The following is a 17,597-nucleotide window of genomic DNA, read 5'->3' on the forward strand; positions in this document are numbered from 1 at the left end:
AAGAGAAAGCCAGTGCGCAGCAGCAATGAAGACCCAACACAGCCAAAAATAAAATAAATGAAATAAATTTTTAAAAAAGATAACCACTTTGGACATGATTAGTCATTAATAAAAATGGATATAACTCCACACTTCAAATAATCTTTGGGAGTCAATTATGAGTTCTGCTGAGATCATTTTCTCAACCTCATTACACGGTTAATAGTTTGTGCAGGAAGTAGTAGCGGTGGTTCTGCCATCAATTTCCTTGTTGTTTCATATGCTTTCATTATGGGCAGTATCTCCAATCCAGGGTTTCTTTCAAGACTGCCTGTTTTGTGAGGACCAGTTTAATTAAAACTAGAGAGCAGAAGTCATGAACGTAATGAGCACTCATTAACTGCCATAGGCGTCAACACTCCGTTAAGTGAACAAACATCCTCTCTTGCCCCAAGTTACCTCAGAGATCACGCAAGGGCTTCCCTGGTGGCGCAGTGGTTGAGAATCTGCCTGCTAATGCAGGGGACACGGGTTCGAGCGCTGGTCTGGGAGGATCCCACATGCCGTGGAGCAACTGGGCCCGTGAGCCACAACTACTGAGCCTGCGCGTCTGGAGCCTGTGCTCCGCAACAAGAGAGGCCCGCGCACCGCGATGAAGAGTGGCCCCCACTTGCCGCAACTAGAGAAAGCCCTCGCACAGAAACGAAGACCCAACACAGCCAAAAATAAATATAAAATAAATATATAAATAAAAGATTATTAAAAAAAAAAGAAATCACGCAGGACTCATGATTCTGAAATACAGATCAAGTGAGGGTATCAGTTAACTATTAACAGCTTTCTCGATCCACATACTAAATATCTATAAAGTGTAATGTCTTACTTGAAAGCATAAAACTAACATGCTCTTCCTGCAGCACCAAGGAGCACCCTACTTACTCCGCATGGGCCTCTGACGTATACCACACGTTCGAGACCCCTGCAGTGGGCAATGCGTGGTCTCTCAAAGTGTGTGACCAAAGGAGTGACAACCAGAGAATCATAAAGTTGTAAAGAACGTCAAGATTACCTACCACAATCTTCTTACCTGAGAGATGTGTCCAATGTACAACCACATACAACTGGCCTGAGATCTTTAGAAAAAAGTTTCTTGATAAATTTTTTAGCAAACAAACCAGTAATACCTCAGCACTACTTTGTAATGTGGAAAGAAAAGTTTAGTCTAAACATGGACAAGCTGAGTTCACTCGGCACAGATGAGGGGAACACAGGCCTCCGCCATCATTCTAGTGAGCACAACCATAATGGTAGACTTAATCAACCATGTGAGTTTCTAACTATGATCAGAAATCTCTACCAACACATGGTAAAAATATCAAGTGTAAGTCTGAACTTGAGAGGAAGAACTGGACATAGACTCACCTGTAACAAAGTGAGTGCTGCTAAGTGTGGGGGGAGAAGAACCAGGACACGGTCATACAAAGAAAGGCAAAAGAGAGTTCCAGAAAGGCATGTATGATCAAGGTCAGATGCAACAAGCTCAAAGGATATCAGAATCTAAAAACAACTACAGGATTTTTTAAGTATGATCACTTAATGATCTCTGGGAAGGCTGATTAAAGTGGTAGATGAAAGAGCTAGATAGGGAGGAAAACAGGAGTTGAGGGTGAAGGAAGTAGAAGCAGTGTTAACCAGTATCATTAACCAGTACTACTATCCATTATTTCAAGTGATTTGGCAGCAATGGGTAGGACAACGTCAGATAGAAATGTGCCTAAAATGGTTAAGCAAGGTCAAGAGACAGACTAAGGGGAAAGGGAAAATGGTAAACTCAAAATCTGAATGGAAAACAACCCAATAGAGGAGAAAAGATTCTAGACCCAGAGAGCTATGGAAAAGACCCTGAGGTAACATATTCACACACAAATTTTGCCCTGAGTTCCCATGGGTTAACAGACTCACTCAAATCTATCAGTTAAGAACCTCTGGAGTATAGGATTAACTGAAAAAAAGGACAAATGCTTTCTTCCAAATTAGAAGACAAAGACAACACATTTCAGAAAAAAGGGAAAGAGGGAGAAATTGCAGGAGCTCACATCAGCTGGCCTGGATCCCAGAGCAGCGTTTTCTGAGTATGTACTATATGCTGAGTAAGCCACAGAGCACGGTTTAAAGAAAACATTCCAATAAGCCAGGGAGTGCAATCCAGCCTAACCCAGGGCTGTGGCCAAGCTAAGGACAGGTACCAAGGGAACCCAGAGGGAGGCAACAGCCTGGCCTAGGGTGCTGAAGGCAACACTTCCCACACGGACGGATGGCACATAACCTCCTCCTGGAGAGACAGCAGTCAACTGGGCAATGAAGGGAGAGAAACACTGCGCAGAAGCAGCACCAGCAAAGGCACAGAGGACACAGCCCGTTCACGCTATGCAGGCCGCACCGTACAGGCAGAGCAACATGGCTACTATGGTGCCAGACAAAGGTGGTGGCAGCAGCGGAACAGCAAGGCAGAAGGAAGCTAGCTAAGAGCAAGAAGGATGAGAACCTGTCTGTCAGCCAGAGTCTGGCAGACAAGGCGCAGTAGGAAGAACAAGTGAAGGTGTCATCAAAGAAAAGTTAAGGCTTTCAGCTACTCAGGCCAGCGGCAGGTTTATGTGTAAAAAAGGTGAAGAAAGTAGTAGCAAAGCCTGACTTAGAGACAGACAAGATGTACAGACTGGGATGAGAATAAGCAAGACTAGAATAACAGGAGGATTTTATATCTCGGGTGACTACTGATAAGTAATAAATGCCACCAGGAGCTGAAAGGGGCAAGAGAGGACCCTCGCTAGGACAATTAAAAGAATTTTTCAAAGTCAACTCTTTGGGCCTCACTCTCCTCAGCTAGCAAATACTGTCTCAGCAATAAATGTGTGTTCTGCTGTTGTCCCGCCCAGTTCTAAAGTTCTATGAGTCTATGATTTGCCAATCCCAGCATTCCAACTGGAACACTGGTATGGGCATCAGTAAATGTGCAAACACACAAAGGAGTATCAAATCATGGTTTGTAGAGAGGCATGTAATTGGAATGACTGGTTGACAGATCCAACCTTCCTATTTTTCTTTTTAAAAGTGAAATACAATTGTTCTTTTAAAGGAGAAGAGTATATTGGGGAGTTCTCTGGTGGTCTAGCAGTTAGGATTCGGCGCTTTCACTGCTGTGGCCCGGGTTCATTCCCTGATCCAGGAACTGAGATCCTGCAAGCCACCTGGCGCAGCCAAAAGAAAAAAAATAAAAATAGAGAATATTGATAGTAACTACAATTTAAGCCACTTAATGAGTGATGCTGCTTTTTATGTTTTTAAAAACAGAAACCAACAACAATATTATAAGGAAAACCAAGAATTCACTTATGGAATTTCTTTATCCAAGGCAACCAAACAGCTTTGGCAAAGGGCTGGTAACTCCCTTCTCTAAGCTGTCCTGAGCATCAACTAGGGATATACCTGCACTGACAGGTCACCCCCTTCAGTAATCTCTAAAGAGGGGGCTAACCTCTCAGCAGGAACTTGTAGAGAGTGTTTCCCTTGCTGGGCTACTTTCACCACAGTGGAATAACAGCCAAGCACTTCTAGAGAAAAAAATTAGCTTGTAGCAAACTATTAAATACATAACGATCTCAGTGAATTTTAAAATAAATATAGGGACTTCCCTGGTGGCACAGTGGTTAAGAATCCGCCTGCCAATGCAGGGGACAGGGGTTCGAGCCCTGGTCTGGGAAGATCTCACATGTGTGAAGCAACTAAGCCCGTGCACCACAACTACTGAGCCTGCGTTCTAGAGCCCACAAACCACAACTACTGAGCCCATGCACCTAGAGCCTGTGCTCCACAACAAAGAGAAGCCACCGCAATGAGAAGTCTGCGCACCGCAACGAGGAGTAGCCCCCGCTCACCGCAACTAGAGAAAGCCCGTGTGCAGCAACGAAGACCCAATGGAGCCAAAAATAAATACAATTTGAAAATAAATAAATAAAATTAATATAATATTACTACTATATTTTAAACATAAGTACTAATTAGCTTTTATAGAACATTCTTGAGGAAAATAAAAACCAATATTCCCATTTCATAGATGAGGCAGCTAAATATAATTAAAATTCTAGGTCACTAAATGCAATGTGGTGTCCTGAATTCAATCCAGGAACAGAAATAGGTTATTTGCGGAAAAATCAGTGAAACGCAAGTAAAGTCTGTAGTTAACAATACTGTACCAATTTTAATTTCTTAGTTTTGACAAATGTACAAAAGTTAAGGGAGATGTCAACATTAGGGAAAGTTGGGTGAAGGGACTATGAGAACTCTCTATACTAACTTGGAAACTTTTCTGTAAGTCTAAAATTACTCCAAAATAAAAAGGTTGTTAAAAAAATCCTGGGTCATCGGAAGTTAAATTCCCTAACTTCTCATTCAGTTTCAAGATGTAACTAAAAATGTACTCAAATCAAGAGAAAAATGTTCTTTGTGTTGTATGAATGAGAAAAAGTTAATTTCCACAGGAGGTGTGATAATTCAATGCCACAAATATTACTGGAATTACTCAAAGATAACCTAGAAACTAACATTGATTTGAATTGTAAAAAAAAAAATGTCTTGTAGGCTCATGAGATACAAATTACTCAATTTCAGCTCATTCTGATTATATGGTCTCTAAAATAAAGTCACCTTGTGTCTCCATCTGTATTCAGAAAGCCTATAGGGTCAAAAAAGGTCCAACAGAGAGAGTCATACAATGCAGAGAAGCACCCCACACTAGCACCAAATAGATATTCAATTAGTATCAAGCCAGGAAAAAAGGCCTCAAGTTAATAAGCATATTCCAAGTAAATGAAATACAAGTAAAGGTAAAAACATGAATATTAATGATTAATGAAAATTAATCAAGCAGCTGTCTATAAGAAACCCACTTCAAATAAAAGTATATAGGTAGGTAAAAAGGAAAAGAAAACAAAAACATATACCATGCAAATACCAATTAAAAGAAAGCTGGAATGGCTATGCTAGTATCAGACAAAGCAGTCTTCAGAGCCAAGAAAACTACCAGGGATAAGAGGAACATAAATGAAAAATAGGGTCAAGTCACCAAGAAGACATAACAATCATAAATGTATATGCACCAAACATCAGATCTTCAAAGTACATGAAGCAAAAACTAAACAAACTGTAAGGAGAAATGAAGAAATCCACAATTTTAGCCAGACTTCAACACTCTTCCCTCAGCAACTGACAGAACTAGTAAACAAAAAATCATCAAGAATATAGAACTAATGTATAACTGATTCACTTTGTTGTACACCTGAAACACAACATTGTAAATCAACTATACACCAATACAAATTTTTAAAAAGAAAGAATACAGCATTAAACAAAAAAATCTAGCTGACATTTGAGAGAACACTCCGCTCAATAATAGCAGATATAGAGACTTCCCTGACGGCGCAGTGGTTAAGAATCCACCTTCCAATGCAGGGTACACGGGTTCGAGCCCTGGTCTGGGAAGATCCCACATGCCGCAGAGAAACTAAGCCCATGTGCCACAACTACTAAGCCTGCGAGCTGCAACTACTGAGCCCATGCGTCACAACTACTGAAGCCCATGCTCCGCAACAAGAGAAGCCACCACAACGAGACGTCCGCGCACCGCAACGAAGAGTAGCCCCCACTCACCGCAACCACAGAAAGCCCGCATGCATCAATGAAGACCCAATGTAGCCAAAAATAAATAAATAAATAAAAATTTTAAAATAGCAGAATATACATGTTTTAAGTGCGTAAGTAATATTCACCAAGATAGACCATAAAACCTTAAAATTCTTCAAATAATTAACATCATAAAAGCATGTTCTCTGACCATACTGGAATTAGACTAGAACACAGTAACATGATAACAGGAAATTAAAGAACATACTTTTAAATAACCCATGAAACAAACAGGAAGATTCAAGGGAAATTAGAAAACGTTTTAAACTGAATGAAAATGAAAGTACAACATACCAAAATTTGTGGGATGAAGCTAAATTATGGCTAAGAGGGAAGTTTATAGCATGTGTATATATAAATATATATATACACACATATATATAAGGAAATATGTATATTGAGAATATGTATATTAAGAAAGAAAAATAGTCTCAAATCAATAATCTAAGCTTCTACTTTAAGGAATTAGAAAAGAAAAGTCAAAATAAACCCAAAGAAAGAAATAAGGCAAAGAATAAAAAATAAAATAAAAATTAAAAAAAAATTTTTTTAAATAATGAAATCAAGAAGGAAAGATAATAGAAAAAAAATCAACAAAACTAAAAGCTGGTTCTTTAAAAAGATTAAAAACTTGATGAACTTCTAGCAAGACTGGCAGAAAAGAGAGAAGACAAATTGCCAATATCAGGAATCAAAGAGAGGACACAGACCTCCACAGACATTAAAAGGATAAAAGGAACACTACTGACAATTCTGCACACATAAACTCAGCAACTAAGTTGAAATGGACCAATTCTTTGAAAAGCACAAACTACTAAAATAGAAGGGAACGATTCTTAATTTGCTTTATGAGGCCAGCATTATACTAACACCAAAGCCAGGCAAGGACAATGTAAGAGAACTACTTACGTATACCATATAATAAATAGATTTAACAATGCTCAACAAAATATCAGTAAAGTGAATCCAGCAATTAATTTAAAACGAGTAATATACCATGACCAAGCAGGGTTTATTCCAGGAATGCAAAGCTGGCTCAATATCCAATAATCAAAAATGTGATCTACCACATTAACAGACTAAAGAAGAAAAAACACACAGTTATATCAGTAGATTCAAAAACCACTTGGAAAATTTTAACACCTATTGAGAAAATTCTCAGCAAACTAGAAATGGAAAGAAACTTCCTCAACATAATAATGGACATCTACAAAAAAATCTACAATAGACATCACACTTTATTGTGAAAGACTGAATGCTTTCCCCCTAAAGTCAGAAACAAGGATATTGTACTAAAAGCCCTATCCAGGGCAATAAGGAAAAAAAAAAAACAAATAAAAGACATACAGAATAGGAAACAAAAAAAATTCACTATTCACAGACACGATTACCTACACAGAAAACCTCAATAAACCCACAAAAAAACTCAGAATACGTGATTTTAGCAAGATCAACAGATAAAAGTTGAACACAAAAATTAATCACATCTTTATATACCAGCAATGAATAAAAAGAAACTGAAATTCTTAAAAACACCATTTACAAAAGTTCAAAAAATATGAAATAATTTATGAATCTTAAAAAAACACGTACAGGATATGTATGCCGAAAACTACGAAACACTGATGAAAGAAATCAAAGATGTGCTATACGTAAATTCTATCTCAATTTTTAAAAAAATCAAAGATAATCAAATAAACAGAAACACACACCATGTTCACAGACTGGAAGAATTCAACACAGTTAACATGTCAATTCTCCATCAAACTGATCTACAGATTTAAGGCTACTCCTTATCAAAGCCCAGCAGAATTATTTGTAGACCCAGACAAGCTGATTCTAAAATGCATGGAAAAGCAAAATGACTAAATAGCAAAAACAATTATTTTTAAGCTGGAGGAACCACCTTGTTAATTTTTTAAGACTCACAGTAATTAAGACAATGTGGCATAGGCAATGGGATAGACCCATAGATCAATGGAACAAAATAACAGTCTAGAAATAACCCACACAAGTAAGGTTAATTGATTTCTGACACAAGTGAAAAGTCAATTCTATGGAGAAAGAGTATCCTTTCAACAAATGGGTTTGGAACAAACCTGACAACTATATAGGGGGAGAAAAAAAAAGAACCCCTACCCAAATCTGATACCTTATACAAAATTAACTCAAAATAAATCACAGATCTAAATGTACAACTATGGCATTTTTAGAATATAGGAAAAAAATCTCCATAACATGAGATTTTATAAAAGAAAGAGTTCTTAGAAGTGATACCAAAAAGTATGACCCAAAAAAGAAATAACTAGGAAGCCGAACTTCATCAAAATTTTTTTCTTTGCAAAAAAAAAAAAAAAAAAAAAAACCCAAAAAACAGTTAATAAAATATAAAAACTAGCTACAGGGACTTCCTTAGTGGCCCAGTGGTTGGGACTTTGTGCTCCCAATGCAGGGGGCCCGGGTTCTATCCCTGGTTGGGGAACTAGATCCCACATGCATGCCGCAACTAAGACCTGGTGCAGCCAAATAAATAAATAAATAAATAAATAAATAAATAAATAAATAAATAAATAAAAAAGACTACAGACTAAAAGGAAATGTTTGCAAATCACAAATCTGACATAGGACTCATAACCAGAATTATAAAGAACTCTCAAAGCTAAGAAAATAAAACAACTCAATTAAAAATAAGCAAAATCCTAAAATAAATAAATAAATAAAAATAAGCAAAGTCTTAAACACTTCACCCAAGAGTATACAAGAATGGCAAATAAACAAATGAAAAGTGTTCAATAACAGTAGTCACTAGGGAGGGACTTCCCTGGTAGTGCAGTGGTTAAGAATCCACCTGCCAATGCAGGGGACACGGTTCGATCCCTGGTCCAGGAAAATCTCACATGCCGCAGAACAACTAAGCCTATGCGCCACAACTACTGAGCCTGCGCTCTAGAGCACGAGAGCCACAACTACTAAGCCCATGCACCTAGAGCCTGTGCTCCGCAACGAGAAGCCACCGCAATGAGAAGCTCGCTCACCACAACAAAGAGCAGCCCCCGCTCGCCACAGCTAGAGAAAGCCCGTGCACAGCAATGAACACCCAACGCAGCCAAAAATTAATTAATTAATTTTTTAAAAAACCGTAGTCACTAGGGAAATGTAAATTAAAACCACAACACCACTACACACCTATTTATTAATGGTTAAAATAATATCTACTGACATTAACAAGTGCTAGCGAGGATGCAGAGCAACTGAACTCTCATCATTGCTGGTGGGAAGTCGAAATGGTGCAGCCACTCTGGAAAATAGTTTGGCAGTTTCTTATAATGTTACCACATGACCCTGCTCCCACTCCTTGGCATCTACCCTAGAGAAATGAAAATTTACTTTCACACAAAAACCTGTACACAAATGTTTTATAGCAGCTCTATTTATCATCATCAAAAACTAACAGAACCCCAATGTCCACCAATGGAAGAATGGATAACTGTGGCACATCCATACAACAGAATACTACTTGGCAGTAAAAAGGAACAAACTATTCATACCTGCAACAACCTGGATGAATCTCAAAGTGATTAAGCTTAGTGAAAGGAACCAGCCTCAGGAAGTTACATACTAGGGGCTTCCCTGGTGGTCCAGTGGTTAAGACTTTGGATGGGGGTTGATCCCTGGTCGGGGAGCTAAGATCCCACATGACTTGTGGCCAAAAAACCAAAACATAAAACAGAAGCAATACTGTAAAAAATTCAATAAAGACTTTAAATATGGTCCACATTGAAAAAAAAAAACTTAAAAAAAAAGTTACATACTGTATGATTCCATTTATATGACTTCCCCAGAAGACAAAAGCACAGTAAGTGGCTGTCCAGAGTTTAGGGGTGGGGGAAGAGTGTGACTGCACAGGAACAGCAGGAGGGAGCCTTTCTGGGTAATGAAATTGCTCTGTATCCCGACAGTGGTACATGAATCTACACGTGTGTTAAAGTCCAAACAACTGTACATCAAAAAATACAAATTCGGGGTAGTCCCCTGGTGGCCTAGTGGTTAGGATTCCGGGCTTTCACTACTGTGGCCCAGGTTCAATCCCTGGTCAGGGAACTGAGATCCCGCATGTCACAAGCCCAATATACATACATACAAAATATATTTTACTACACGTTAATTTTTTTGATTAGCATACAGTAAAACCCCTTAGAAAACCTCTCTGACAGTATCTACTAGAGTCAAACCACATGTATACCTAGCAAATCCACTTCGGGTATATGCTCAACAAAAAGGAACACTCTTATCCACCAAAAGCATGCACAGGAATGTGCATATCAGCTTGATTCATATCAGCCATAAAATAAAATAAGCCAAATGTCCATCAACATTAGAATGGATAAATTGTGGAATATTCACGCAATGGAAAACTGCACGCCATGGAAAAGAATGATGACTTGCTACATCGACAACACGGATGCATCGCAAACATAATGTTGAGCCAAACAGCACCAGCACAGAGTACTTTTAAGTGAAATTCAGAAACAGGCAAAACACATGAGAACAGTGGTAGGGATGACGAGGAAGGGAACAAGGGCACATTCTAGGGTACAGGGAATATTCTTTATCTATATTCTGTATGTTGAAATACTGGTCCCATGGATGTACACATACATAGAATACTGCATCACAGAGATGCTCTCTGCAGCTTTACCCACTGTCAAACTTAGCTAAATCACGTAAGGTTCTAGATCTTTACTTCCTCAGGTCACTAAGGCAAATGTGCACTAGACAGAGTAATGACTAAACCTCATTTCGTCACGGCAGCTATTTCTACAACACAGGGAAGGCCTCTAAGTGCATCCCAGTATACCCCAAGATCCATAATCACACCATCTGACCACAGGATACACTGTATGGTGGCCTTCAAACATTAATAACATCTCCTTCTTGCCACCTTTTCAGCAATGAAAGAGGATTTACGTTATTACAAATGCTCCCTACACTACATGTTTCTCTGACTTTAAAACTGTAATATCACTGTTTGAAATGTACTTTGATCCCTACCCCAAACAGCTTCCTTTTATAAACCTCTAACAGCATTACAGAAATAGCCCTAAATTCCCATTTGAGCCCTCCAAAAGTGTAAATTTTGTGTAATTTGATATCCCAACAGCTAATAACACGGATCAATTTCCACAATACAAAAATTTTGGTAAATAATATGTGTATGACTTAATTTTGCACACCGATTCAACTACAGAATTCTGATGGTATAAATATTTTTATTTTGTGTAAATACCTAAATGTTTAACTGTTAAAGACTGGGAAAAGCCAAAACCAGTTTTATTTGAAAAAGAAAAATTGTTGGTAATATCAGGTTGTAAAAGTATCATTCACCTTTTTGCTCCATAAGTAATGTTCATTGTAGAAAAGTCTTAAAGCTTGAGGCATGTGCAAAAAGGAAAAAAGAAAGCCATCAGAACTTCCACCACGAAATATTTTGATGTGTATACCTTATCAGACTTTCCTATGCAAACATATATACACACAGACACTTTACAAAAATGGCCATGCCATGGCGCCTGCAGGATTTAGTTTTCTTTTTTTTCTTTTTTTTTTTTTGGCCATGCCATGTGGCTTGCAGGATTTAGTTCCCGGACCAGAGATTGAACCCGGGCCCTCAGCAGTGAAAGCTTGGATTTCTAACCACTGGACCACCAGGAAATTCCCACAAACACTGTTTTCTATTTTGTAAGCTTCTCTCTTTCTTAATACATCATGAACACTATGAAAATTACGTTTTAAAATAGAAATGCAAAAAAGTAAGATATTTTCATGATATCCGTCACCTACCAAGTTTTTATTCAGGGCTAACCCTTTACTGTCACATTAGAGCAGACCACCACACTAGGCTGTTAGAGCGGGACTTGTCCAAGACTCATGTCATCATTTTTACATCATCATTTCACAAGTGGGAAAGCTTCATCAATAACATCCTGCAGCAGAGCCCTATAAAGCAAGCCAGGCCAGCCTCCTGAAAACGACCATCAAGCACATGCACAGCACTGTGTGCCACTAGCCACTGTGTAAGCACCTTCCAGCCTCCATGCGTTTAATTCTTCCAACAACCCTAGGAGCCGGAAGCCATACCACCTAGAAAACCGGGGCGTGTGAGGCTGTGCCTGAGGGCACAGAACCTAACAAGTTTGTGTCCCCTGAGCTTTGTACACCAGAGTTTTGTTGTGGGCCGAAGACTCTATAAGCTATGTTTTCCTACTTATCCTACAGCCCTCATTTCTTTGTAGAAGCCACCTACATGCAAAAATGCCCTCTTCGCCTCAGAAGCCGCCTCTGATGAAGGTGGTCCTGGGTCTAACGCTCAGTGCTGTGCCCAGCACACTGGGCAGTGGGCCTAAGACCCCTCCTGAGAATCAAGACAGTCCTTCCACTCTTATTTCTCTTAGACACCTTCTGCCCCGGTGACCCAATATGAAATGGAAACATGCACCCCAAGAATCATAAGCCTCTCTGGGAAATGCAGGGCCAGTACCCATTCACCATTACTTGTTGACAAACGCTGTCTTGGGTGCCTGTTCTGCTCTAGATAAGGTGTCCCAAAAAGCTCACCATCTGTAGGGTAACAATTCAGAGGTTTCAGAATTACATGAAGAATTTTTGTGATTGGCATCACCCTGTTACCATAAAGAGTATCTTTGATGCACTATTATTAAGACACTTGTGAAGAAATTTTAAAACTAAAGACATAGCTTTAAAACTTTAAAATATAGTAAAAGAGAATGTTTTTAAAGGTTCAGGTCACAACTCAACAGTACATAAGTAAAATAATATTAATAATTCATTAATAAAATACAACCAGCATTTTATTAATGAAATTGAACGGAATAGAAAAGATCAAAAAGTATCAGAGTATTATTTTGTAAAACCTGCTGTGTGAGTGTGTGTGTGGTATACTTTATTGCTGATAGTGGGTCATGGTCAAAACTCTGGATTCATAAGTTTAACAGAAAACAGTCCTGTCAAAAATAATACTAGGTGTATGGTTATGTGAGTTCAAAAAGTGTAATTAGAATAATAACTGAGGGCTTCCCTGGTGGCGCAGTGGTTGAGAATCCGCCTGCCAATGCAGGGAACACGGGTTCGAGCCCTGGTCCGGGAAGATCCCACATGCCACGGAGCAACTCAGCCCGTGCGCCACAACTACTGAGCCTGTGCTCTAGAGCCCATGAGCCACAACTACTGAAGCCTGCGCTCCTAGAGCCCGTGCTCCACAACGAGAGAAGCCACCGCAGTGAGAAGCCCGCGCACTGCAACGAAGAGTAGCCCCCGCTCTCAGCAACTAGAGAAAGCCCGCGCGCAGCAACGAAGACCCAACACTGCCAAAAATAAATAAATAAAATAAATTATGAAAAAGAAATTAGAAAAAAAAGGATAAGTGAACGGTTATTTTAGCCAAATATTGCAAAGTAATGGAGAATTATTAAACCTGAAATAATGGTATGAAAGGCTAGTATAAGAATTTTTATTAAATCAATAAAAATGGGTGTATTTTACACCCAACTACAGCCAATATTATAAACACTTTTGTAAAGAATTTATTTAGGCAGATCTCCCAGCCTCCCCTCCCCAGCAGCAACAAACACTGCCCTTAATTTACACTCCGTCGATGCAAATGCATAAGCCTCACCCTGGATCCCAAGAACTACACCTGTTTCGCTCTCCAGTGTACTGGAAAATGGCAACCTCCAGGGCTACAACCCAGCACCCAAAACAAATCTGACAACATAATCTAAAGGAAGCTCCAACTGCAGAGAACACTGTGTATTCGTATAATAGTATAAGCATCAGAGAGCCATGCCATATGCAATGATTTCTTATCTGCTCTCACTACACATCGTTTCCAACACAACATTTAGAATCCCGCATAAAACAATTTCTGTCTCGGAATTTGGCACACAAATAAATACTCCTGATGAGGCTTTTGTTGTTACTGTTGCAAATGTCTTTAAAACAACTTAATTTAACAGTCCTAACAACATAACTTTTGAAAAAACCCATTATCTTTCAGGAGACAATTGAATGAGTGGAAATGACTGCCAACTGCATACCCACGTACCAGTACTGTGTCTTGTAAAGTGTTGTGACCAAGAGCGGAATAAAAGTGGCAGCAATCCACAACTGGCAGAAGCAGTGTGTGCTAGCTGCCTTCAAAAGGAAAACAGAAAATATTACTACTCAAATTCCTTAAGTTCAAACCCTAAATATATACCTGAGTGACCAGACAACCAATTACCTCTAAAAACTTTTTAAAAGCAGGGGTGAAGAGCCAGGGCCGCCACCTCCGAAGACTGTCAGGTTATCTTTCAAATGACCGTTTTGGAGAAGAACAAGAAAACTTCTAGGAGGCACTTCCCGATGATCATTCGCCAGGCGTGGAGGAGGTGGGCACCGCGAGGGAAGCCCCGCTCGTCACCTGACTCACAATTATTCTGGAATTGCACCCGAATAACCTCAAGGACGACCTCAGCGCGGGGCGACACGGCACCAGCCCGGATCCGTGACAGCGCCGTGCAGGTGGGCAGGCGGCGCCGCGCTCCCAGGAGATGCGGCACCTGGCGCGCTGCAGCCCGGCCCGAGGCTCGGGGCGCGGGTCGCCGGCGCCTCCCACCCCGGCCCGCGGTCCTCGCCGGCCCCGCGGGAGGCTGTCAGGGCGCCCGCCGCCCGTGGCCCCCGCCCCGCGCCCGCCCCCGCCCCACCGCCGCTTACCTCAAAGTAGCCTCCGGGGGCGGCGCCGCCCGCGCCCGCGCCGAGGGGCCCGTTGGCCGCCGCCGCGCCGCCCGGGGCTGCCAGGCCCGTGGCCTGGGAGCCGCGCAGCGCCGCCGCCGGGCCGGCCTTGCCGCCGCCCGCGCCGCCGTTGCCACCGCCCGAGCCGCCGCCGCCGCCCCGCTTGTTCTTCCGGCGCTTGGCCCCGCGCTTGGCGTCGGCCGGGCTCATGGCGGGCGGGTGGGCGGGCAGGGAGGGCGCGGAGCGGGCGCGGGGCCGCGGGCGGCGGCGGAGGGCGGGGAAGGCGGGGAAGCTGAGGCAGCGGCGGGGCGCTCCGGCCGGCCGCAGGCGGGGGGCGCTGCGCGGGGTCGCCTCCGGGCGGGGAGGGCCGGGCGGGCGGGAATTGCGGGGCGGCCGCTGGGCGGGAGCAACGGCGAGTCCACCGGGCCCGGCGCCGCCGCTGACCAGAGTTAGAGTCCAATATGGCGGACACAAGGGGAAAGGGATCCCAGTTTACGTCGGGGGAGGGGGAAGGAGCGGCGGGGAGGGGGAGGGGTGTGGGCGCCCTCCTCCCCCCGCCTTACTCCGCCCTCCCGAGCGCCGCTCCCCCCCTGCCGCGCCCTCCCCTCCCGCCGTTAACTTGCGCCGGCACGCAGGGCACGCCGGGAGCTGGAGTCCGCGCGCCCACTCTGCCGCTGGGGGCGTCCGGCGCGGGGACCACGATTTCCGTCAGGCCGCGCGCGACCGAGCGCCCGTACGCCGCGAGAGGCTGCGGCAGGGGAGCTGGATGCGGCGGTGACGTCACCCCGCGCTCTCACCGCTCGGCCCCACCCGCGCCGCGCGGCCTTCTGGGACCTGTAGTTGGGCGGAGTGGCCCGGCCAGCTCAGGGCCGCGTCGCCCGCGGTGGATGAACTACAAGGCTGGCGGCGAGGAGTTCCGCCTCTTTGACAGGCTCCCAGACGCCCCAGCGCCCCGCGCCCCCGCCACCGGGTCCGCAGGCCGGTCCGGTCCCTGGGATGCGCCGGGCGGGCAGCTTCGGCTCTGGCCCGCCAGGAAAGGCCTTGTGACCTTGGCCCGGCTCTGGGTTCGAATCCGCCTCCTCCACTGGCTGGCTCTGTGACCTTGGGCCGGGCCCTTCGCCCGTGTCCAGGTGACTCACTGGGACGAGAATGACCCTCCTCGTGGGCTAGGCGGTTCCGGAGGGCGCCTGGAAAGCGCTGGTCCGGGCCGCCGTCGGGTCGGGGACCGCCCTGGGCGCTGGGGTTGCCGCGAACCGGCAGACCTTGCCGTTAGCTTAGAACCCCTGGCCCGGAGGCGCCCTTCCCAGCTCGCCCTCTCCCTGAGGTCCCGTGCAGCCGTCGCCCGGCCTCCCGGTGCCTTCCGACGCTGCACGGTCCCAGGGCGGTCCAGCCCTGTCTCACGACCTCGCAATCACCCCACCGCACAGGCCACGAACCCCGTCAGACCCTCCCGGGCCTTCCAGTGGGGCCGCTCCGTCTGGACCCTCCTCCTTCCTGGGCCCCTTGCCCATCATCAGCAAGCCCCAGGTACAGTTTTGCCCTTAGACCCGGACCACGGGAGTCCCTCGCCTGGGTCCCACCCATCACAAACACCCAGACACAAAAGACATCTGTTCCCTTTTTTGGTTCCATGGCTGGTTACGGGACCGAGATGCAGAGGAGCTTGGTGCTAGGATGTATAGTACGAGGGCCTCCCCACCGTTAGCTCTGGGCCTGCCAGGTCTCACTGCCTGGCTGTTACCCTTGCCCCAGCTGCAGCCGCGGCCTTCTAATCCCCTGACCCGTTCTTCGCACCACAACCGGAATGAGCCAATGTGATCAAATTAGCCCTCTGTTTAAAGCCTTTCAGAGATTCCACGTTATGTAGGCAGAATAAGACCTCTCACCCCTCCTGGAGGGTCTTGAATGACCCTGCTGCTGAAGGTAGAGTTTGAGAGGGTGGGTGGGGTGCCTGCCTTAGCACCCCACTGGGTGGGCAATGTTTTGGGCTGCCCCCTTCCCCATACAGGCTGGGTCAGACACTCCCCACTCGCACAGCCCCTGTGCCTTCGCTTGTCAGAGCACATTGCGCTGGATTGGGGTTCTCGGTGCTCACCAGTATCCCCAGAGAAGTCAAGTCTTGGGCCGGGGGGAGCATGGGTGTGTCTGCGTCCTGCACCTCTGAACCCCAGCTCCTGCCAGGCAAGGGCTGGGCACACATCAATCCAGTATTTGCTGGATGAATGAATGACATAATAATGACCGTTTGTGAAGCAATTATGCACCAGCCACTCTGCCTCCTGCTATATCATCTCATCTAATCCACACAACCATTCTCGAGATAGGCACCATTAGCCCTATTATGGATGAGAAACTAAAGTTCAAAGATGGTGAGGGATTTGCCCAAAGTCACCCAGATAGTCAGAGGCAGGGCCCAGATTCCAATTCAGATGTGGCTCAGGTGTGACTTTTGTGTTCCAGCAGAGCACAGGGTGATACAGGCAAGAGTCCTTCTGGCGCCTGGGGACAGGAGCAGCCTCTCTGAGGAGGTGAGCTGAACCAGAGCCAATCACCGTCAGAGCAAAGGACTTTCAGCAGTGCGAGAGTCAAGCAGGGGGAAGCTCAGCATGTCCCTGGAACCAACAAAAGCAAGGTTGGGTTTTATTCTAAATACAGCTGAGAGCCATGCAGGGTTTTGAGCAGGGACTGTCATGGTAGGATGTATGTTTCTGAGAAAACTCTGGCTGTTGTGTTGAGAATGGATGTCAGGGGAGCGAGACTGGAGGCTGGCGCAGCAGGTGGAGAGGGGTGCTCCTGGCGGACAGAAGTTACGCAGCAAAGGCATGAAGCAGTGGTTCTCAACCTTTGTTTTTCATTATCTCCCCGCTAAGGAAAAATTAAGATACTAAGGAGGAAATACTAAGGAATAAGATTTTGTCTGGTAGAGTTGAGCTTTGGGAGGGCCACAAACCATTGTAATATCTACGATTTGTTTCTCCTCTTAAGAATCAATTTTCACCCCTTTGAGAACCAATAGGAGATATATATATATATACATACACATATATATACACACACATATATATATAAATGTATATATATATATAAAA

General features: G+C 44.1%; 1 protein-coding gene across 5 annotated transcripts in view; it reads right to left on the reverse strand.

The window, feature by feature from the left end:
- FAM193A (family with sequence similarity 193 member A) overlaps positions 1 to 14,538 on the reverse strand; it is a 173,028-nt gene extending 158,490 nt beyond the window's left edge. For 4 of the 5 annotated variants that reach the window (XM_036853425.1, XM_036853424.1, XM_036853423.1 and 1 more), the window contains exon 1: positions 14,491 to 14,538. The gene's annotated coding sequence lies outside the window, so the exon portion shown is untranslated. The remainder of the gene's footprint in view (positions 1 to 14,490) is intronic. The other variant, XM_036853428.1, reaches the window with a different exon arrangement.
- Positions 14,539 to 17,597: the final 3,059 nt, after the last annotated feature.

Source organism: Balaenoptera musculus, chromosome 5 (assembly GCF_009873245.2).
Source record: "Balaenoptera musculus isolate JJ_BM4_2016_0621 chromosome 5, mBalMus1.pri.v3, whole genome shotgun sequence".
Lineage (NCBI taxonomy): Eukaryota > Metazoa > Chordata > Mammalia > Artiodactyla > Balaenopteridae > Balaenoptera > Balaenoptera musculus.